Source organism: Hemicordylus capensis, chromosome 2 (assembly GCF_027244095.1).
Source record: "Hemicordylus capensis ecotype Gifberg chromosome 2, rHemCap1.1.pri, whole genome shotgun sequence".
Taxonomy (NCBI): Eukaryota; Metazoa; Chordata; class Lepidosauria; order Squamata; family Cordylidae; genus Hemicordylus; species Hemicordylus capensis.
The window spans coordinates 195,746,249-195,769,759 of record NC_069658.1 but is presented as its reverse complement, the minus strand read 5'-3'; the positions used below and the strand labels follow the sequence as shown (position 1 = coordinate 195,769,759).

The 23,511-nt window shown below is 48.0% G+C and overlaps 1 protein-coding gene across 4 annotated transcripts in view; it reads right to left on the bottom strand.

Annotated features, from left to right (window-relative positions):
* NXPH4 (neurexophilin 4) overlaps positions 1 to 23,511 on the bottom strand; it is a 120,151-nt gene that overhangs the window by 10,141 nt on the left and 86,499 nt on the right. Inside the window, exon 1 of one of the 4 annotated variants that reach the window (XM_053287875.1) lies at positions 18,743 to 19,005. The exons of the other annotated variants lie outside the window; for them this stretch is intronic. The gene's annotated coding sequence lies outside the window, so the exon portion shown is untranslated. Of the gene's footprint in view, positions 1 to 18,742; positions 19,006 to 23,511 lie in introns of those variants that run through there. 4 annotated transcript variants of the gene reach the window in all.

The window sequence follows — 23,511 nt, the reverse complement described above, 5'->3', positions numbered from 1 at the left end:
CCACTTAATGGCGATGCTGTTCTCCTCAGAGCTGGCAGAGGCCTCGAGAGGTCATCTAGCTCCACCCCCTCTTCCCTTTGCCACAGACAGGCCGGCTTATTAAAGTTGCAGCATCACAGAGCAGAGAGATCAAGAGGACACCATGCCAAAAGGGCAGGCTCCTCCACCTACCCACACACACTCCTCTGGATCCACCTCTATACGCTGGCCCAGAAACTAAAAGCAGGCATGCCCCCCACACACATTTCAACGGCCTGCGGCTCAAAAGCCTGTGAAATGTGATGGGAGCAGGGCCACTCCTGTCCCCTGCCACCACCCTTCTCCTGCTCCTAAACTGCGATGGAATCTTGAAGGTATTCTTCCTCTACCATTGTTGCAAAAAGGACTATCTAATCCGATGTATTTTGTTGTTATGACCTATGGTTAAGCAATATATTACAACGATGAACTGACTGACGGGCAAGATTTCTTGAGGCAATGTTCTTAAGTTCTTCTTAAAAATGAAAAGTAAAGGCTCAAAGGTCTATGCAGGAGGCATGCCATCTCTCCTGTAAGTCCTGCTCCTTAATTCTGGGGGGTGGGGGTGGAGAGGCCTGGTTGCAATTACTTGGTGGGGACTGAAAGGTACTCTGCTCATGCTCAGAGGCACTCTTTATATATCCATGCTGGCTACTAGAAATAGCTTAACTAGTCATGACCTGTGGGGGCCCGATTATCTGTTCCAGCTCCCTTACTTTGGCCCCTACCATCATATTCGTCCTCCCCCATTCAATATCCCCTCCCCTCCTGGACTTTTCCACTTCCTTGTTCAACATCACAAGCTCTAGCCTCTCACCACCACAACTTCTCCATCTTGTCCAACACAGGGCAGGTCCAAATCTGGAGAAGCAGTCGGGAATGGTGTCACCAGGGACAGGAGGGTAAGACAACCTCAGATTCTTGTCTTACCTCCTCCCTCCTTCATACATCATCACTGAGATTGCTGTCACTGGTGGTGGAGAAATGAGAAGGGGGCAGGCCTCCTCCTCCAAACCCAGCCCTGACTGCTACCTGCTGAAGTGGCACAGGCATGATGCCCCCTGCTCAAGCACAGCTTGGGGAAATGCCAGGTCTTTGATGGGGAAGTGGAAATGTATTGCTTCTACTTTCCCAGTCTTAGAAACCTCATCGACAACGGGAGGCCATGGGAAACCATGCATTTCTGATACGTCTCCTTCCTGCAGCCAAGATTCTGATCTCGTGGTCTTGTGGTAGCAAGCATGACTTGTCCCCATAGCTAAGCAGGGTCTGCCCTGGTTGCATATGAATGGGAGACTTGATGTGTGAGCACTGGAAGATATTCCCCTCAGGGGATGGAGCAGCTCTGGGAAGAGCAGAAGGTTCCAAGTTCCCTCCCTGGCTTCTCCAAGATAGGGCTGAGAGAGATTCCTGCCTGCAACCTTGGAGAAGCCGCTGCCAGTCTGTGAAGACAATACTGAGCTAGATGGACCAATGTTCTGACTCAGTATATGGCAGCTTCCTATGTTCCTATGATGTGGCTTAGTTCTGAAGGCAGCAAGTGGCAGGGAAGGCTTCATTCAGGGCATGATCGCTGCAGCAACACAGGATCCGAAGCCTTTGGTTCTGAACCATGGGAACTCTCAACACACAATAGGCTTGTTCACACAACTGTTAAGTGAATAGGGCAAGCATCCTACCCACCTTCAGGACTGGTCTTGTGGAAGCAAGCATGACTTGTCCCCTTAGCTAAGCAGGGTCCACCCTGGTTGCATATGAATGGGAGACTAGAAGTGTGAGCACTGCAAGATATTCCCCTCAGGGGATGGAGCTGCTTTGGGAAGAGCAGAAGGTTCCAAGTTCCCTCCCTGGCTTCTCCAAGATAGGGCTGAGAGAGACCCCTGTCTGCAACCTTGGAGAAGCTGCTGCCATTCTGTGAAGACAATACTGAGCTAGATAGACCAATGGTCTGACTCAGTATATGGCAGTTTCCTATGTCCTGTGCACACGCTCCCAATTTTTAGACATTCATGAGTTAAAAGCTCGGTCAGAGGAAGGGAACACGACCGTGTGGGAGGCAGGTGCAAGCTCCGACAGCTTAGTAATATGCTGGGTAAAAGTGCTGGGTAGGAGGACACCATTGGAGCCTGCGCCTACATCCCATGCTTTCCCCTCCTCCAACCTAGCTTTTAACTCCCACATGACCAAATGTCGGGAGCACGTACAGCTCCCAAAGGTGGATAGGATACTTGTTCTACCCACTCAATGGCTGTGTGAACAAGCCTGGAGCTGCAACCCTGGGGATTGATCCTTGTCTCCATTTTCTTGAAATGGAAAATGTCACCATCTTCATTAGTCTTTGTGCAAAGTTTCTGCCTGGGCATTTTTGGAGTTTAAATTCCATTTTTCTGCACATGCATCGAAACCCAATGTTTAATTTGTCCTCCTTGCTTTCATTTTTTTTTTTTTTTGCTGAAAAGCAGAAGCCACGCAACACAGATTTTAACATCAGAGGACTTAAACATAAAATAAAATAAAAAGCTCTCTCCTCATTTGGTTCTTGGGGTGTGTTCACACCGAGCTTTTAGTCTGCTTTAGTTCTAAGGAGTCCGTGCATGTCAAGTATGAAATGAGAGTAGTTAAAAGCATTCTAGCCCATCTTAGAGGAGACAGACATAGTTAAGACATAGCCTGTCCCTCCCCCTCGATTCTTCAACACATGGAAGCAAGTGCAGAAGACTCTGCAACACTGATTAATTAGTTTGGGCAGCCAGAGCAGAAATTCGTGGCTACAGTATCCCTTTTGTCTCAGTGTGATGAAGGAGAATCAAGATTTTAAGACTATCCATCTGGAAAGGAATTTGCCTGCAAAGAGCAGCCTACCTTCTTAAGGTGCTTCCACACAAACTGTTTTGTCTGTAATTGCCAGCCTTTGTTTTGACAGCACATCTACACAAAACTGTTGGTGGCCTATGTTTTCTGAGCAGCCCTCTCACTTTCCCCCCAGACCTGATGTGATTTTGACTAGAAATGCCATTGCAATGAAGTCCTGTCCAGTGCAGACAGGTAAAGTGCTATTGATCCACATCCACATACCCAGCAGTGCTTTGGATGAGCGTTCATTCAGTAGGGAGGAGGAGGATGGGACCACTGAGAGCGTACTAGGAGGGGCTTTTTTACACAGCACATAGTTTAACTGTGGAATTCTCTGCCACGGGATGTGGTGATGGCCACTATCTTGCATGGCTTTAAAAGGGGCTTAGACAAATTCATGGAGGACAGGTCTACCGATGCCTGCTAGTTGTGAAGACTATAGACTACCTCCAGCCTCAGAGGCAAGATGCCTCTGAGTACCAATTGCAGGGGAGCAACAGGAGGAGAAAGGGCATGCCTCCATCTCCTGCTTGTGGTCTTCCCAGGGGCATCTGGTGGGCCACTGCAGGAAACAGAATGTTGGACCTGGATCTGATCCAGCAGGGCTGTTCTTAAGGCTGTGGAAAAAAATCAATTTCCAGTTGCACTAATGCAAGGCTCAGCAGGAAGTTTTTCACAAGGGGCTTTTAAAGTCCTTTAACTTGCATCTCCTCCGGAATGGAGGGGGTGCGTTCACATATTGGCTAGATTTACCCCAAAGTCCCTATGAGTTATCGGGGAGTAGTTCACACATAATTGGCGGTTTTCACTGCACATTAGAGTGTAGCCTGATTTATATTCAGGGCACCCCGCCCCCCCACTATTTGCATTGGGGTTTTTTTACAACTTCGAGTTTGCAGTAAAGCCTCCCAGTAAACCCGTGGTAAAGCCTGCTGTGTGTAAAAGGTCCCAGGAGCAAAAATGGAAATCCCAGGAGTTCAACATGGCTGCGCAAACAATAGCATGAGTAGCAGCAGATGCCTCCCTCTTCTGCTATGAACTGCTGCTTAGGGAAGCCACACCTGAGACAATCGTGGCCAAGGACCTTTTGGGGAATCCGGGCATCTCACTTTCTGGGGAAATAAGTCAACTGCCAACATTCTGGCTCCAAAAGATCTGGCTGTGTGTGTGTGTGTGTGTGTGTGTGTGTGTGTGTGTGTGTGAGATTTGGACAATACTTAACCCACTGGCCTGACACCACACACAATAAGGATGTGTGTGCATCATGCGTCTGCATGTCCTTCCCCAATCCTGGTGCAGCCTTCCCCTATTTAGAAACCTAATGGTTTCCAATTTCCCTAATGGGGGCAGTTAGTCTGAACTGCTCCTCTACATGTGCTACAAATATTAGCTTACCTTAAACTAATGTAAAGGGGCAGTTTGAACATACTACCCCCCTACAATTAATAAACGTTGCCTGGGGGTGGGGGGAGTGGGCTTGGGGAACACATGTGCCCTTAGAGTGCACACACAGCCTTATCGTGTGGTCTAAACGGACAATGTAGTGGATGAAGTGTTTGTCATGCACATTAGGTTTCAGATTGCAGCGCTTCCCAGGGAAGGCAATTTTCTCCCAAGTGCTACCCTTTCTTGACTTTCTATGTCCCTTCTCTCCCCTTACCCCTGGAAAAGGGAAAGGGGACACAGGAAGAGGAGGCCAAGTGAGCTGGCAATCTACCCACACTGGAAGAGGGAGAGGTTGTCACGTTGGCTTGGATTGGGCTAGGGTGAAGCTGGTATGCCTGGTTTTCAGTTGTACAATACAAACACATTATTTTACCGAGGGATGAATTTCTATAAGTACCATACCCGTCCTTATATATGCCCTGGGGATAGGGTGTGTCAAATATCACTATTGAAAGGATAGACGGTGAATAAAGTGAACAACTCTCTTGTTTAATGGCCCTTCACTCAAATTGTTGTAAAGCTATCCCTTATTTGTTGGCTTTCACTTGCAGTCCTCTTCTGCCAGATTAAAAGGCTGTTAGCACCAAATGTTTGCTGCTGAATATATTCAGCATGAATATATTAGATTCTGAAATCAAACTACCTCTACACGTAGAGCTCATTCTCCACTAGGCAGGTATCCAAACAGATCGCTTGACAGTGTGAGAAAGTAATTAACCCAACCAAAAATGCTGACTCAACAGCCTGGCCACAGATTCTATAGTCTGCCCATGGAGGTGGCGTACTCAGATTCAAGCTTTCTACTCCAATGGCAAAGTACTCCAAAAAGGGTGGAGCAATAGATGTCCGTCACTGAATAAGAAATTGCTTTCATTCTTGCCTTCCATATAGCTCCACCACCATGGAAAGCTGTGGCACAACAACAGGTGTAACAAGAACAACAGCATAATATGACACACATGGTCTGAAGGCCCATGCTATAGCCATCTCCCTAAAGCTAATCAGGTCTAGGTCTGGCCACCACCTGTATGGGAGACTGTGTAGAAATTCCCATACACACCTTGAGCTCTATGGAAGAAAGGCAAGTTACCAAATAAATCAACATGCATTGCATGTCTTTAAACCTTGGTACCAGGGTGTTTTGATGAGAATTTGCCTGTCACAAAAGACATGTTGCCGCCTATACTAATGTTAGTTTCTCACTGTCAGCCATGTTTTCCCATCTTTGTATTATCTTAGGATAAGACAAATGTAGGAATGTGCATGAAACAGGTTTTGTGTTCCATTCCGAGCTCGGAGTCCTCAGAATGTTCCATCGGAACAACCAGTTGAGCTGGTTGTTCCAATGGAATGACCTCGTTTCAACTTAGAATGTTCCAAGAACCATTTTGGACTACAAAATGGCACTCTTCTGGCCTCTGCGCATGTGAGACAGCCAACTGTTTTAATTGTTTTAATAATGGTTCCATGTTTTAATATATTTTTTCTATTTTAAAGTGTTGTTTTAATGTAAACCGCCCTGAGCCATTTTTGGAAGGGAAAATCAAATCAAATCAAATCAAATCAATAAATAAATGGAAATCTAAACAAACACACAAACAAATAAATAAATTAGTGTGGTGGTCCTGACCATGCATATGGCTGCCACACATATGCAGAGACCAGAAGAGCGCCATTTGGGAATCCAAAATGGCACTGAGAATATTTCATGTGTTTCGAGTCAGAATGGGGTCATTCCATTCCGAGCTCGGAACTAGAGGTTACTCACCTGTAATGTTGGTTCTTCTAGTGGTCATCTGTACTTCTACACAAATGGGCTATGCGCTTGCAGAGAGACCTCATCAGAATCTATCAAGCTCAATTCTCCTGCTTTGGGAGAGAATCCCGCCCCCAGCCACTATATGCGGCTGTGCCACTCCTCATCCCGTCAGTCACAGAGTCCAGCTTCAGTGAACCCCGCGGGGAGGATGGGAGGGTGTGTAGAGTACAGATAACCACTAGAAGAACCAAAGCTACAGGTTGGTAACCTGCCGTTCTTCGACGTGGTCTCTGTCTTCTACACAGACGGGTGCATAACAAGCAAGCACCCAAGGTGGAGGGAAGCACAAAAGCAAATATAGTCTTCCAGAATTTTATATTGTAGAAACAAGTACATTAAATGAAAATTGATTGCAGGGCACTCCTGCCAAATAGAGTGTCATTTCATGCCCTGGTATAATTGCATAATGCTTGTCCTGCTGCCCCCCTGTCTGTTATCTGCCCCCCAGGACTGGTTGCTGTGCTGAGGTGAGGCCTTGCAGGATTGGGGCTGGGGAGGAGGGTGACTTGGCAGTTTCCTGCGTTCCAGCTGCCTAGAGCTGCCTGCTCAGGGCTATATAGGCTTCTGCCAGTGGCGGCAGGCCCGCCACCGGCAGGGTCGCCACCGAAGGGGGTCACCCCTTTGGGGGACAGCGAGGGCGAGGGCCAGGTCTTTTGGCCTAGGTATTTGTATGGGGGGGCATTTAATAGTGGAGCTTCTGTTTTAATTTGCCCTGGGAGAGACATTCTTAGAATGTGTCTGGGCTTAACTGGAGATGGGGAGATAGGGGGCGTGTCCAATGACTGTGGGGCGGCCATTCCGGTCATGGTGGGGAACCGAAGAAGGAATGTTGGCAGGTCAGCGGGCCGTTACAGGGGAAAGGGACTTGGAAATCTAATAGCTGTTTCCCCTTTCGGCTGTCTTGCCAGCTCTTTGACCTTGGGGAGCAGTGCCGATCATCCTTTGAACCTTAACTTGCTCCTCTGTAATGCCAGGTCGGTCCAGAACAAATCAGAAACCATCCATGATTTGATTCTGGATGAAGGTGCCGACCTGGTATGTATTACAGAGACCTGGCTGGGGGAGGCTGGGGGCCCAGTGTGGTCCCGACTTCTTCCTCCAGGCTACTCTGTTGAGGAGCGGGTGAGGGACTGTGGGCGGGGAGGTGGAGTGGCTGTGGTCTATAAGAATAACCTTGCCCTTACCAGGATCCCTGTTAGAGTGTTGGACCATATCGAATGTGTGTACTTAAGTCTGGGGACCAGGGATAGACTGGGACTTCTGTTGGTGTACCGATCGCCCCGCTGCTCAACAGAGTCCCTAACTGAGCTGACGGACTTGGTCTCGGACTTGGTGCTGGAGTCCCCCAGGCTTGTGGTGCTGGGGGACTTCAATGTTCACTTTGGGACCAATTTGTCTGGGGCGGTTCGGGAGTTCATAGCAGCCATGACGACTATGGGCCTATCCCAAGAGGTCTCGGGCCGACGCACACTGCTGGTCACATGCTTGATTTGGTCTTTCACTCTGATCAGGGTGATTTTCCGTGGGTGGGGACTCCTGTGATTTCCCCATTGTCATGGACAGACCACCATCTGGTTAAGGTCAGACTCACAATCGCTTCCCACTTTCACAGGGGCGAGGGACCTATTAGGATGATCCGCCCGAGAAGGTTATTGGATCCAATAGGATTTCAAGAAGCCTTGGAGGGATTTAGTGTTGGCTGTGCTGGTGATCCTGTTGATGCCCTAGTGGAGAATTGGAACAGCAAACTCACTGGGGCAGTAGACATGATTGCTCCTAAGCATCCTCTCTGACCTGCTTCAAAACTGGCCCCTTGGTATACGGAAGAACTACGGGGGCTGAAGAGGCGAGGTAGACGACTGGAGCGCAAGTGGAGAAAGACTCGGCTTGAATCCGACAGATTGCAACATAGAGCTCATTTGAAGACCTATGCTCAGGCGATATGTGCGGCAAAGAAGCAATTCTTTTCTGCCCGTATTGCATCCGCAAGTTCACATCCAGCGGAATTGTTCAGGGTTGTGAGAGGGTTAGTGAGTGCCCCTCCTCCCTTGAATCAGAATCTGGAACTATCGATTACCCGCTGTGATGCGTTTAATAAATTTGTGGAAAAAATCTCTCGTATTCGCTCCGACTTAGACTCCGTCTCCACAATTACCTCAGTGTCTGATGTGGAGGTGTCCAGTGATGCCTCTTGTGTGTTTAGGTTGGATCGGTTCCAGTTTGTGACTCCTGAGGATGTGGACAAGCTGACTGGAATGGTGCGGCCTACCACCTGTTCTCTTGACCCTTGTCCGACATGGCTTATATTATCCGGCAGGGGGGTTGTTGTAGAAGGCTGGTAGAGATTATAAATGCGTCTCTGAGGGAAGGCAGGATGCCTCCTTGTCTTAAGGAGGCAATTATTAGACTGCTTCTGAAGAAGCCCACCCTGGATCCCTCGGACTTGAACAACTACAGGCCTGTCTCCAACCTTCCGTGGCTGAGCAAGGTAATTGAGAGGGTGGTGGCCTCACAGCTCCAGACAGTCTTGGATGAAACTGACTATCTTGACCCATTTCCAACTGGCTTTAGGGCTGGCTATGGGGTGGAGACTGCCTTGGTCGGCCTGATGGATGATCTCCAATTGGCAATTGACAGAGGAAGTGTGACTCTGTTGGTCCTTCTGGATCTCTCAGTGGCTTTCGATACTATCGACCATAGTATCCTTCTGGAGCAGGGATTTTCAAAGTTGGGTCCTCAGGTGTTATTGGACTTCAACTCCCATAATCCCCAGCCTCAGTGGCCTTTGGTTGGGGATTATGGGAGCTGAAGTCCAATAACACCTGAGGACCCAACTTTGAGAATCACTGTTCTGGAGCATCTGAGGGGGTTGGGAGTTGGAGGCACTGCTTTGCAGTGGTTCCACTCCTACCTCTCAAGCAGGTTCCAGATGGTGTCCCTTGGAGACCGCTGTTCTTCAAAATCTGAACTTTTGTATGGTGTTCCCCAGGGCTCCATATTGTCTCCAATGTTGTTTAATATCTACATGAAACCACTGGGAGAGATCATCAGGAGATTTGGTGCAGGGTGCTACCAGTATGCTGATGACACCCAAATCTATTTCTCCATGTCAGCATCATCGGGAGAGGGCATAACCTCCCTAAATGCCTGCCTGGAGCGGTGATGGGCAGGATGAGGGATAACAAACAGACTGAATCCGGCTACGACGGAGGTACTCATTGTGCGGGGTCGGAACTCAAGAGATGATTTTGATCTGCCTGTTCTGGATGGGGTCACACTTCCCCAGAAGGAACAGGTACGCAGTCTAGGGGTGCTTCTGGATCCAAGCCTCCCCTGGTGTCCCAGGTTGAGGCGGTGGCCAGAAGTGCCTTCTATCAGCTTCGGCTGATATGCCAGCTGCGTCCGTTTCTTGAGGTGAATGACCTCAAAACAGTGGTACATCTGCTGGTAACCTCCAGAATGGATTACTGTAATGCGCTCTATGTGGGGCTGCCCTTGTACATAGTCTGGAAACTACAGCTGGTCCAGAATGTGGCAGCCAGGCTGGTCTCTGGGTCATCTCGGAGAGACCATATAACTCCTGTATTGAATGAGCTACACTGGCTGCCGATATGTTTCCGGGCAAAATACAAGGTGCTGGTTTTAACCTATAAAGCCCTAAATAGTTTGAGCCCTGGGTGTTTAAGGGAACGCCTAGTTCTGCATGAACCCCACCGCCCACTGAGATCTGCTGGAGAGGTCCATCTGCAGCTGCCACCGGCTCGTCTGGTGGCCACTCAGGGATGGGCCTTCTCCACTGCTGTTCCGAGGCTTTGGAATGCACTCCCTAGTGAAATAAGAGCCTCCCCATCTCTGACAGCTTTTAAAAAGTCTTTAAAAACACATTTCTTCACCCAGGCTTTTAATTAATGTTGTTTTAATGGTTTTAATACTGTTTTAAAATATTATTTTTAAATTTTTAAATTGTTGTAATGTATGTGTTCCCCCCCCCCACAATTTTTGTCTTAACGAATGTTTTACTTTGTTTTTATTCTGTTGTAAACTGCCCAGAGACGTAGGTTTTGGGCGGTATAAAAATGTTTTAATAACTACATAAATAAAAATAAATAATGACTAATAAAGGAATGGGGTGAAGCCCAAGTAGCTGCCTGACATATAGTGTCCAACAGGACTGCACAATCAAAGGCCACAGAGGCAGCCATTGACCAAACAGAGTATGCCTTAATAGTTGCAGGCAACTGCTTATGAGCCAATTGATAACAAAGTTCAATTGTAGAAACTAACCAACTAGACATGGATTGGGCCCGACTGAGACTTTGAGACCTTTACGGGGCCCATCATACAGAATGAATAAGGAAGGAGTTTTTTTCCACTCAGCAGACCTCTGAATGTAGAAGAACAATGCCCTTCGAACATCTAGACGGTGTAACCTCCTTTCCGCATCTGATGAAGGATTCGGAAAAAACATTGGTAAAGTGAGCGGGGATGAATGGTGAAACATAGACACCACTTTGGGCAAGAATTTCACATCCGTCCTGAGCATGACCTTGTCCTTTGGGAACTGAAGGTACAGCTGGGTCAGCTCTCAGGGCTCGCAACTCACTTACCCTCCTGGCGGAGGTAATGGCCACCAAAAAGGTGACCTTCCATGTCGGGAGACGTGGATCAATTGAAGCCAAAGGCTCAAATGGCGGCCGCATTAAACCAGCCAAGACTACTGAGAGGTCCCAAGCCAGTGACATAATCGGATTGTCTGGGAACATGTGTGTTAAACTTTTTAGAAAACCTTTTACCACCAGATCTTTAAACCACGAAGTCTGGTCAGAGGGGGACCGTGCCACAATAGCAGCCAAATACATCTTAAGGGATGAAAGGTTTAAACCAGATTCCTTAAGGGACAATAGATAATTACAGATATCCTGTACAGATGGATTAAAGGCATCAAACCCATGCAGAGAAGTGAAGGAAATGAAACGAGTCCATTTGTGATCATATGACTTCCGTGTGGAGCTCTTTCTAGCAGCAACAAGAACTTCCTTAAGTCTCAACGGGAAGTCGGCAGGACCTGCCAAACAGTCGGATGGAAGGACCAAACATTCGGGTGGAGCACCCGTCCCTGTTCCTGAGACAGCAGGTCTGGCTGGACAGGTAGGCGTTGCCAGTTCCTCGCCAAGAGCATCAGGGTCGGAAACCACCACGAGGCTATCAGGATTGCCCTGGCCTGATCCACCCTTAGTTTGTGCAGGACCCTCGGAATGAGGGAAAACAGGGGAAACACACAGAGAAGAGGGCCTGTCTAAGACAGGACGAAGGCATTGCCCAGAGAGCCCTCGCCCTCCCCTAGAGCAGTAAAGGGCACACTGTATATTGTCTCAGGAAGCAAATATGTCCAGAGTTGGGATCCCCCAATTTACAAATATGTCCCTCAGAACACCTTGATGCAATGCCCACTCATGAGAGACTACCGTCATTCTGCTCAGAGTGTCTGCCTGGACATCCAATGCACCCTGAACATGGACTGCCTGAGGTGACACCGCACGTGCCATGCACCAATGCCATAGGTCTAGTGCCAGTGCCAGAAACAGCAGGCTCCTTGAGGATGTACCGCCCTGTCGATTGACATAGGCTTTTGCTGTCGTATTGTCTGTTTGTATTAGCACTGTATGACTCCCAATTAGAGGCAGGAAGCCTTTGAGGGCGTTGAAAATGGCCAACAGCTCCAGATAATTGATGTGTCGAGTCCTTTCCTGGGGGACCAATGTCCACTCAGACAAAGCCCTTCCAGGTGTGCTCCCCAACCGAGCTCCGATGCGTCTGTCGTGACCACCCAGCAGGTTCGAGCGGCTTGAAAGGGAGTACCGACACTCAAGTGCCGACAGAGGTGTTGCCTCTGTCCACCACTCCACCACCGCCCATACCCAAGGAAGGTGTGTGTGCTCTAGATGGCCCAGATCCCAAAGGGGATCAAACATGTCCAAAAACCATCTCTGAATGACACACATTCGAAGACGCGCTTGAGGTAGAACGTATGTACTTGATGCCATCTAGCCCAACAGGCGCTGTATGGAACGCATAGTCTGTGGGCCACCATCTAGAAAAATGGCTGCAAGTCTCTGAAGAGTAATTATACGGCCCATCGGAAGGAAGGCCTTTTCCAAGGTCATGTCGAATATCAGTCCAATGAACTGAATTCAATGGGTGGTTTCCAGCTGAGATTTTTTGAAGTTTATCTAGAAACCCAGCTCCTGCAGAGTATCCACCACGATCTTGAGAGCGTTCAGCACCGCACGCCTAGTGCTCATCATGATGAGCCGATACAGCAGCACCCGCAAGCCCTGCTCCTGTAGGAATGCCACTACTCGTCCAGACATTTCGTAAAGACCCTCGGTGCGGTCGTGAGGCCAAACGGTAAGGCCTTGAATTGATAGGGGATCCCCCCGATCGGAAACCACAGGAAGCGTTGATGCTGAAGGCTTATTGAAACGTGATAGTACACATCTTTTAAGCCCAGGGAGACCATCCACATGTTTCTGTCCAGAATGGTCATAATAGTCAGTATCGACAGCATTCGGAAACTTTTGTAGATGAAATGTTTATTCAGAGCCCTGAAGTCTAGTATAGGGTGCTGACCACCGTCTGGTTTTGGCACCAGAAAGTATCGGTAATAGAACCCGGGGCTGTCGGGGTTGGTTACTTTCTTGATCGCGTCCTTTTCAGGAGAGCAGCGACCTCTTGATCCAACTCTGGTGTGCAAGGAGTCACCGCAAATCCTGGACACCGGTTGTGGCCTGCAAGGCATAGCCCAGGCATATAACTGTGAGGACCCACTGGTCTGTAGTCACTTTGTCCCAGCTCACCAAGGACGGGGCCAGGCAGGCCCTGAAGCGCCCCAAGTCATTGTTTCTTCTGTGGACTGTTTGGGTGCTGTTTTTGAAAGGCTGGTTTACTGGGCTGGGCACCTAACTTGTATCTTGGCTGGAACTTATTGCCATGGAAGGACTGTTCCAAAGGCAACTGTTGCTAAGACAGGGCCTTCTGTGGTTGATAAGGTGACCACTTAGCAGTCCTCTCTGTCTTGCTAGTCCACGAAGCATATGACATGGAGTGCGCTGTGCTCCTCAACTTCTGTACCTTCTGGAGCGTATCATCAGTCTCCTCAGAGAAGAGGCTAGAGCCTTTGAAGGGCAGGTCCTCAACCCTAGCCTGGGCCTCATAGTACAGTCCCGATGACCGCAACCAAGCATGTCATCTGAGGGCCACTGACGTGGCAATCACTTTAGCTGCACATTCCACCAAATGTCGGGCTGAATAAAGTTCTTGTTTGGCCACTTGAATACCCTCACGGGCAAACGATTTGGCTGGATCTCTCTTGTCCTGTGGGAGGAGATCCAGAATGGGACTCACTTTCTCCCACAAAAAATGATTATAACTGGCCACCTGCAAATGTAGGGCTGAGGCAGAGTAAAGTCTCCTCCCAAAACAGTCCAAATTTCAGCCCTCTTTGTCACCGGGTGCCAACTGGCTGTGGCCTCTTGTTCTTTGCAGGGCCACCTCCATGACGATTGAATTCGGGGTGGGTGCAGAAAGGATGTATCATTGTCCATCTGCAGTTTATAGAAATTTTCAAGATGCCTAGAAAAATTTTTCTAGGCTGGGAAAGCATCATTGGTTTCTTCCAGTGACCCCAAATGACTTTAGCAATGCTGGGTTCAGAGGCAAAGTGGCCGGTACCTTGGCCTTGATATCGATAAGGCTGAACAACGGGTCCAGCTCTCCTTTCTGTTGGTTCCCCAGTTCATGCCCAGGGCTGAAGCCATTCGCGTCACATACGCCATGTACAGTTTGAGGTCATCCGACAGGAAGACCGGCTTCGAATCCAACTGGACATCGAGTGGGGACGATCCCAGAGAAAAAACCTCAAGAGTCCTGTGAACTATCATCGCTCTCATATTCTGGCTCCAGTGGAGCTAAAGAGTCGATGGAGCTAAAGAGTCGGACGATCTTTGCACGGTACACTCCGAGGCCACTTTAGTCTTCTTGGCCACAGGGGCCTCCGATGAAGGAACCTCCTTCTCCTTATTTTATTTTTATTTATTTATTGTTAAATTTATATACCACCTTTCATTTAAACAATCCCAAGGTGGTTTACAACAAAATCTAAAAACAAGATTATGATAATAACACAATTAAAATATTAAGCTAAAAATATAAAACAAAACTGATTTAAAAATTTTAAACACAAGCATAAAAATAATACAAAATACAGTACAAAGAGCAGCAGCAGAGACAATCATATAAAAGCCTTGGTAAAAAGCCAAGATTTTTACATGCTTTCTAAAAGCTGTGCTGGAGACTGAGGAGTGAATAACCATCGGGAGTACATTCCAGAGTCTGGGGGCAGCAACAGAGAAGGCCCTGTCCCGCATGCACGACAACCACGCCTCCCTCATTGTCGGCACCCAGAGCAGAGCCCACTCAGATGACTTCGTCGAGCGGGCAGCAACCCTTGGGAGAAGGCAGTCCCTCAGATATCTAGGGCCCAAACCGTTAAGGGTTTTAAAGGTCAAAACCAGCACCTTGAATTGGACCCAGAAACAAACTGGTAGCCAGTGTAGCTCTTTCAAAATGGGTGTGTTGTACTCCCATCGAGCAGCTCTGGATAAAACCCTAGCTGCCGCATTTTGCACTAACTGCAGTTTCTGGATATTCTTCAAGGGCAGCCCCGCGTAGAGCACGTCACAGTAATCCAGCCATGATGTGACTAAGGCATGGGTAACTGTGGCCAGATCTGTCTTCTTGAGAAAGGGATGCAGCTGGCACACTAGCCGAAACTGTGCAAAGGCACCCCTGGCCACCGCCTCCACCTGAGCTTCCAAAAGCAGAGCCGGGTCCAGTAATATCCCCAAGTACTTCTTCCTTCAAGGGGAGTGCAACCCCATCCAAAACCAGTAAAATCTCCTCATCCTGATTGGCTCTCCTACTGACCAACACTATCTCCATCTTGTCCAGATTTAATTTCAGTTTATTCTTCTTCTTGGGTATAGGAGGGAGGTGACGACCCGCCGGCAAGTCTCAATTTAATTTTGGCTTCTTCTTTTTCAACTTCGATACTGATCCTGAGGGATCCGGGGAGAACTTAAGTACTGTAGCCGCCGGGCGCTGAGGAAGATCCTCCAAGCACGTGGGCTCACTCGAAGTCGCTGATGGTTGAGTGTCAGAGGGCATCGAAACTGATATTGAGGCTGGGTTTTCGGTCTCCGCAGGAGCAGAAACCACACACTCCGATTTCACCGACGAAGCCATCTTCACTGACCGCTTCAGTGACAAGGCTTCCGAAGAATGGAGAGCCAGATCCCACAGGGCTGCGCACAGGCAAGAAGCCCTATTTTTGCAAGCCTGCATCATGAACTTCTGGCAATGATTCCCCCAAGCACAAGAGACAGTCGGTATGAATATCGGGGGAAGGGATCTTAGATCCGCAGCGAATACATTTTTAAAAGTTCGTCATGCCCGGCATAAACACCAAAGGCCAGCCGGCCACCACACTCCGTCCCAGCCAGGATCGGAGCTCCAAAGTAGGGGGAAACCCACAAAAAAACAAAACACAAAGAACAGAAAACGCTACTACACGGAGAAGAAAGAAAATTGAGAAAAAAATCAAAGAAGCAGGGAGAAAAACAACAAGGGGATAGCTGAATCCTCCTTATTGCCAAGCTACAGACTCCATGATGTTCACTGAAGCACGGACAAAGAAAGACTGAGGGGATGAGGAGTGGCCCAGCCGCATATAGCGGCTGGGGGTGGGGTTCCCGCCCAAAGCAGGAGAATTGAGCTTGTTCGATTCCGACGAGGTCTCTGTGCAGGCGCATAGCCCATTTGTGTAGAAGACCGTGACCACATTGAAGAACAGGCCCTTCATTTGAAGGACACTCTATTCTGAGCTTGGAACACTTGAAATGGCCCAGTTTGTGGTTGGAACATTCCGAATGTGAACCATTTTGCACATCCCTACTATCCCTAAAGTATGCACATATACCTGCTGAGTTTCTTTCTGAAAATGTGGACAGTCCTTAAAAAGGGACAGAGTAAGTCAGTAGCAGTAATTAAAACACTCACCCTGTTTTTAACTTGGGGCCAAACACAATGTGACATGGAACTCTATTAGGTTGTTCACACAACTGAACTTACCTGGCCTGGGGAGGGTTGTGACTGTCACTGCTCCCAGGTTTCCCAGCGCCATGTGCCCATATGACCAGTGCATGAGCACTCTGGGAGTGGCAAAGGAGTGTTTGTGTGTGGGGGGAAGCAGGCTGTGGCTTCCCACACCCTACAATGCACAGCGCAAAGAGCGGGGAGCATTGGGGCATTTCCTCACTGCTGGGCCCTTTTGCTGCCTGGCTATATGGATATTGGGGCTGCACTTGCGCACTTCTACCCCACTATTATCTCCCGGAGTTCCACACAACCAGCCCTACCTGGGTAGGGCTGTGCAAGCCTGCATAGGGCTGGTTGTGTGAATGATCATGTCTAGAGCTCCCAATTTCTTTTTCTTTCTCAAAAAGCAGCTGGGGGGGGGGGGCGGCGATTTTCATTGGGGCCAGGATGTGGGAGGAGGGGAAGTTGAACAATTTTCTCCATACCAGGACTCCAATCCAAATAACCCACTTGTAGCTGCTATTGAGTCCATAAGGTTCCCATTCTGATGCTTTGAGGTATATGTGCTTGATTTAAGCTGGATAATTGGTGCAGGGGCCAAGGGTAAACTCCCCGATCCAAACTGGGCTCACGTGTGCTTTTTGAGAAATAAAAAGATGCCAGGAGCACTAAAACAGAGAGTGCCCGCATCATGACTCAGTTGGCCCTTGCAGCTGTCTGGTGCACCATGGCAGTGAAAAGCATGAGCGGTGAGCTGGGATGTTCCCAGTTCAAATGCCACTTCTGTCCTGAATGAAGACTATGCTAGGTAGTCTTAGGCAAGCCAGTTTTCACTCACCTTCTGCTGCCTCTCCCAGTGCAATACAGGGATAATACTGTACCGCCCGACATGGCTGTTGTAAGGATTATTGAGATTTTAGCACCATCCAGACATTGCCATGATTGTGAACACAGTGGGGAGTGGGATCTCATCTGCTGGGCCCTCTCCTCAGGTGAATGCCGCCTAACTGTCTGCCAGTCAGAGCGGACAATACCGGGTTAAATGGACCAACAGTCTGCCTCTTAGTTACAAGGCAGCTTCATATATACTTAGCTTGCCTGAGACAGCCAAAGTTGCAGTACTCTGGGAGGAAAAGAAAGAAACAAGCATAATGTCAAGAGTTTTCTCATTTGGGCACACTTTGCTGCATCACCAGCACTACTAGCCATCACTGGCAAGGCCAGAGTCCACTTTGGACTCAGAGTCCACCAAAAGTACATGTTCAAGTAGTGACTACCGTCAGCGCTGTATTTCTGTTCTTGGCATCTAACCCAGCCGGCCTCTCCTACCCGCTGCCTCAGCACTATCATAAACAGACTGTAATTGGCTGAGGCAAGATGTGGCAAGCCTAGGAGGGAGAACTCCTGGACTGTTGTTGGCATTTTGCTCTTTCCCATTATCACCTGGCCACTACGTGAGGCAGGATGCAGGACTGGATGGGTAGGGCTTTTCTGATCTCTATATCCAGAATTCTGATTCAACAGTCATTATGTCAGGAGTGCTGGGCCCGAATGCTCACTCGGCCGTGAAGCTTGCCAGGTAGCCTTGGGCAAGCGACTGACTCTCAGTCTAACCTATCTTGTGGGTTGCTGTGAGGATCAAATGGGACAGTCCTATGTATGCCAGCCTTAACTCCTCAGAGGGACAGCAGGAGACAAATGTGGTAAGTGGACTGACCTGTCTTGACATTTTGGTGGCAAGCTTCCTTCACCTGAGAATAGGAAGCCATGGATTCGGAAACAGGTCAACCTAAGCCCTACCCACATAATATATGCATGGATATATTTATTTATTTAAAACATTTCTCTACCGCCCAAAACCCGTGTCTCTGGTTTACAATTAAAATCATTTAAAACATTAAATCAATTAACAATTAAAACCATTTAAAACATTAAAACGTTTAAAACCCAGTATTAAAAATTAAAAGTATAAATCTAATTAAAAGCCTGCGTGAATAAAGTGTCTTCAGCGCCTTTTTAAAAGTTGCCAGAGATGGGGAGGCTCTTATTTCAACAGGGAACGCATTCCAAAGCCCAGGGGTAGCAACGGAGAAGGCCCGTTCCCGAGTAGCTGCCAAACGAGTTGGAGGCAACCGCAGACGAACCTCTCCAGATGATCTTAACAAGCAGTGGGGCTCATGGCAGAAGACGTTCTCTTAAATACCCAGTTCTCTTAAATATGTCAACCAAAGAAGGGGGAGAAAGATTGTGCCTTCTGCTCCCTGACCTCCACATAAAGATCTAAAGAGCACCTATGAATGTATAAGTTGTAGGCAGGTAAGCACTCTCCCCACTTGATCAGGAACCCTTTATATTATAGTCTCTGATCATACACACACACACAAACGATCCTAGGTCCACACAGTCTTCACACGAACCTGTGGCGGTCAAAGAGTGTTTCTGCCCCCTCACCATGTGTTAAGTCCTGACATCTACCAATGCCACTGCTTGCTTTCTAAATGAGAAGCTACACTGGACACCCTGCCCCCTAATTCCATATATGTGAGGGGCCTGCTTGGCTGACTCATCAGTTAAATAAAGGCACTCCGGGTATGTTCAAGAGGCCTCCTTCTGTATGACGTCACATATTCCAGGATATTGAAAGCTGGGCCCCAACACACACACCCTGGCTCAAAGTAAGCCCTGCCACAGCCTCAAGCTCTGCTGAAATGCCCAGCCGGTCCTCCCTACCCAACAGAAAGGAGCCGTTTCCTTCCCTGAGTTGCTTTTCCCTAGGAAGCCCCGGCAGTTTGTTAACACCTCCTCAAGAAAAGCAGAGCCCTATTAAAATGCAGGCAGGAGGGCAGCCTGGGCAGGATACAGAGGGAAAGCTAAGAAGGTCCCTAATTGTATTATTATACAAAGGCTCTGATCTGCTGCTTGAATCACAGAGCCCCCCACTGGGCAGCCCGGCAGCGTCTGGGTGAAATGGAGCCTCCCTGGGAGATAATTGCATGCAGGACATGGGAGAAGCAGGCGGCTGACACATGAAGCGGGTGTGAAGTTGCAAGGCCAGGCATTGTTAGGCAAGTCGGTCCCCCGCTGCAGCAAGGAAGAGAGAGTCCTTCTCGGGACCAGGCCTCTGCTTCTGCTGGAGCGGAGCAGTGAATTCTCAAGGGGGAAAGGGGCTGTAGTCCAGCCTACCTCTCTGCTGGGGGCGGGGGGAGAGAAACGGGACTGGAATCAAAGCAGAAAATCTCCTGGGAACAAGCGAGCAGCCAGTGGCAAGCTAGGCACCGGTTGACCTCATGTCGCATCTCTTGTCACAGGCTGGCGAGGCGTTTGGAGCACACTAATTAAACCTCACACGCTCTCAGGAGGGCGGCTGGCCTGAACTCCTCCATGTTGCAGAGGAGAAAAACGAGGCATGAAGCTGTGGGGAGTTGCCTTTCCCCCAGAGCACCCAAGAGTCAGACCTCCTGTACACCCACTCTCCCAAAGGCTTAAACATCCCCCTTTCTTCCCACTCAGCTGTGGGCTGAACGCAGGCCTCCTAACTCAACACCTAGCCATCAAACCCAGTAATGGGCTGGCAGTAACTAGGCCTCTGTACGGAAAAGAAACCCTGAGCTAGGCATCTGGGCCTGTGAGCCACAGGCAGCCATTTCCTCTCCTCTGCCTGCACTTAGGGCCAGTTTTCAAGAGCAGTCCAACCCATGGCTGACGCCATTTCCTAGGCAGCTTGTGGTGACTTTGAGCCGAATTTGGCTTTCGCCGTTTCAGGCCCTGACAAAATCACACTAGATTTAGTAGTGGGCACTGCAGTGAGGGGGAGAAGGTAAATGGGCTTCTCTTTGTCCCTGTTACAAGCAACATACTTAGAAACAGGGCTGCCTAAGACAAGTAAAACCTTTATTAAACAACTCTACCTCTGAACCCTCGTCTAGGCACCACAGTTAAATTTCTAGGCACCATGGCAGCCTGGCACTTGGGATACGTCAAGGCTTGTGCTATGTGGTCACAAACCACTTTCCATGTGGGTTAGCAGCAGTGTGTGCCAGTATTCACAGCCAAGCTGCTTTCACCCAGTGACACTACAGTCATACAACCAACCTGGAATGAAACCCACAGCTGCCGTGGGCTGAAGTGGCCCTAACAACTGGTACAGAAGCATACAGAAAGCAAGCAGAAAACATTGTGAGAGCAAGGAAGGTCCTGTAGCTAGAAAGCTGGCCCGGGATCTGTGAAATGTGGGTCTAGGATCTGCATCCACCAGGATCTCACAATGTGGCCTTGGAAGAGCCAGCATTCTCAGCCGCAGTTCTCCTCCTGTAAAATGGGAACTGTTCTCCGTTTTATAGGGCGGTTGCTTGCTATTATTCCTATGACCCACCAATGCATATGATGCTTTGCCAACCTGTGTATGCAAAATGACAGGTCCCTGCCCTGAGAAGCTTACAATCTAAATATCAGCAATGGAAGAAGGCAACAGAGGGAGGAGAGAGAAGGATGTAAGAGGCAAGGGTAACCTGGGATGAATGTGAGAAACCTATTTACCCATACTTAGGTTTTGGTTCAAGTTGACAATGAAGACCAAGTGATGAAGGCCAAAGGCGTCACAGAAGAGTCACATAGGGCTTCCCAACTCCAATTGCTGCTGAACTACAACTCCCATCATCCCCAGTCACAGTAAATTATAGCTGGGGATGATGGGAGTTGTCATTCAGCAACATCTGGAGGTTGTAAACCCCTTGCATAGGGGTACTGGGAGGGAGTTCTGAGCATGGGCGGAAGAAAGGGAGAATGTGTAGAGTTAGAGGAGTGAAGGCCATGGACAGAGATAAACATTGTTTAAAGTGTGCAGGGTCACTTTTACTAGCAACGGTTTCATTTTCTTGTCCCGCTAATTTCACATGTGAAATGGCAATTTCACAAAAGTCTGAATGTTTCAGGTACAAAGGTGGAGGGGCCCTGGACCATAACCAAGATCACACCCTGTTATACTACATTTATTAATTCAGAATTATTACCTGCTTTGGTCCTGAGTTGGTTGCCAAATACTACTCAGAATCTTTACTTCACAAGGGAACTTGCTGATTCCCGGATCACAAACTGCCACCTCCACCCCAACTACCTTGACTACAGGAACTTTGCTAACTGAGCAAAAGAGGTATCTTTTTAAAGTGGTGGTTCTCTTTATTTAGCAGGGGGAGAGCAACTGGCCCTATCCAACCCCAGCACAGCATACCTCCAGTGACTGTTGCTGGTGTCTATCTTCTGTTTCTTTTTAGATTGTGAGCTCTTTGGGGACAGGGGACCATCTTATTTATGTATTATTTATTTTTCTGTGTAAACCACTTTGAGAACTTTGGTTGAAGAGTGGTATATAAATATCCATAGTAGTACTACTACTTTCATCCATTTCTGACAGCTCTTATGCTTGGGCTCAACTGCAGACCTATTCACATGTTATACATACACTTGTACAATGAGTGTATTGTACCCACAGGTACAGATCTGTACTCAGGTACAGTTATTCATATATTAAGCTGAACATGGGTACAGCAGTACACTTCCTGTCTATTCCTGCTTTTCAAGTGCCCTCTATTCACTTTTGAAATGGACATAGGTACAGTTATTCACATAAAAACATGTATGAATGTACAGACACATGTACACCTATTTGTTCCTCGGTCTCCATCACAGCTTTTAGAAAGCATGTTAAATCCTGGCTTTTTACCCAGGCTTTTATATAATTGTCTCTGCTGCTGCTGTTTGTATTTTGTACTGTTTTTATGCTTGTGTTTTACATTTTTAATCAAATTTGTTTTATATTTTTAGCTTAATATTTTAATTGTGTCTTTTTTACAATCTTGTTTTTAAATTTAAAACCGCCTTGGGATTGTAAACCGCCTTGGGATTGTTTTAATGAAAGGCGGTATATAAAATTAACAATAAATAAATTAATAAAAAACAAATACACTCATACAACATGTCTGAATAGGGTTTTAATATTGTAGCATGCAGGCCGGCAATATGCAGAATGGTACGGCGGTCCACAAAATGTGAACCGGAGGGCTGGATCTGACCCAGGCTTTACAGTGGCAGAATTCACCGAAATGCTCTTCAGCTGTGTATTTAGTCACAGGATTCTGCTTCTACAAGAGAGGAGCTAGCCGAGTAGTAATACACAAATTTCCCGCATCTACGAGATGCTCAGTTCCTGGCATCTCCAGTTAAAGTATCTGTGTGGAAAGACCTCCAAACTCTGAAAGCCACTGACAGGGGTGTGCTAGATGAAGCGTTGATCTGTGACGTTATCACACAGCTCATTATATTCATGCTCTACAGGCTTCTCAGTATTCAAGACGTTCTGCAGAATGACGGTGGCCATTGCTTCTCTTTCCACTGTTGAAGGTTCTGCCCATCTCCGGATACGCCCCCCAGGCCTCTCCTGCTCCTTGAGATCCTATTTTCCACACAGAAGTGGAGCCAAACTATCTGTTCATTAATACCACACAGTATAGTCTTTAGGGACTATACCACTTAGAGTGCTGCAATGAACGTATGAATGTTCCCCCATGCACAACCAAATCCAAACAGCTTCCTCTCACAGAAAGCTAGCACACCGGGAAAAGGGGTTCTAGCCTAGGCTTCTCTTCAACTTTCCACAGGCAGAGAGGTGTGGAATTTAAATAATAATAATAATAATAATAATTTTAATTTTATAATTTGTTTAAATAGATACAAAAGGCTATTCAAACATATGACCCCCCTCCTACTGAAGTGGTATAGTACAAGGAGGGCTATACCAGGTAATACTTCTGAATGTGCATATAGTCTCTTAGTCAAATGCATTACAACAAGAATGCCAGATTGCTTGGAGCCCTGTTCTGTGGAATGCTTAACATAAAACTGAATCTGTAATGCACTGGGGATCTCAAATCAGGGAGTCTGGCATGAGGAACCATGTATCTTACTTCACATGCCACCCTGGTAGCTTGCCAGAAGAGGGGGCTGCTGGTCTGCGCTTGGCTGTGCTTCAGCGCCACCGCTATGGATGGTCAGAAAGTAGAACTGCAGCTACAAACTCAGTATGGATCAGGTGACACAGACAGACAATAATGTTTCACCTGGGCACTTTCCAGAATAGCTGCTCAGCAGCAGCAAAATGCCTCCGTTCAGGCAAGTCGTATTCAAAACATAAACAGCAGGGGGAGCAGTCTTGTGGAAACTAACAA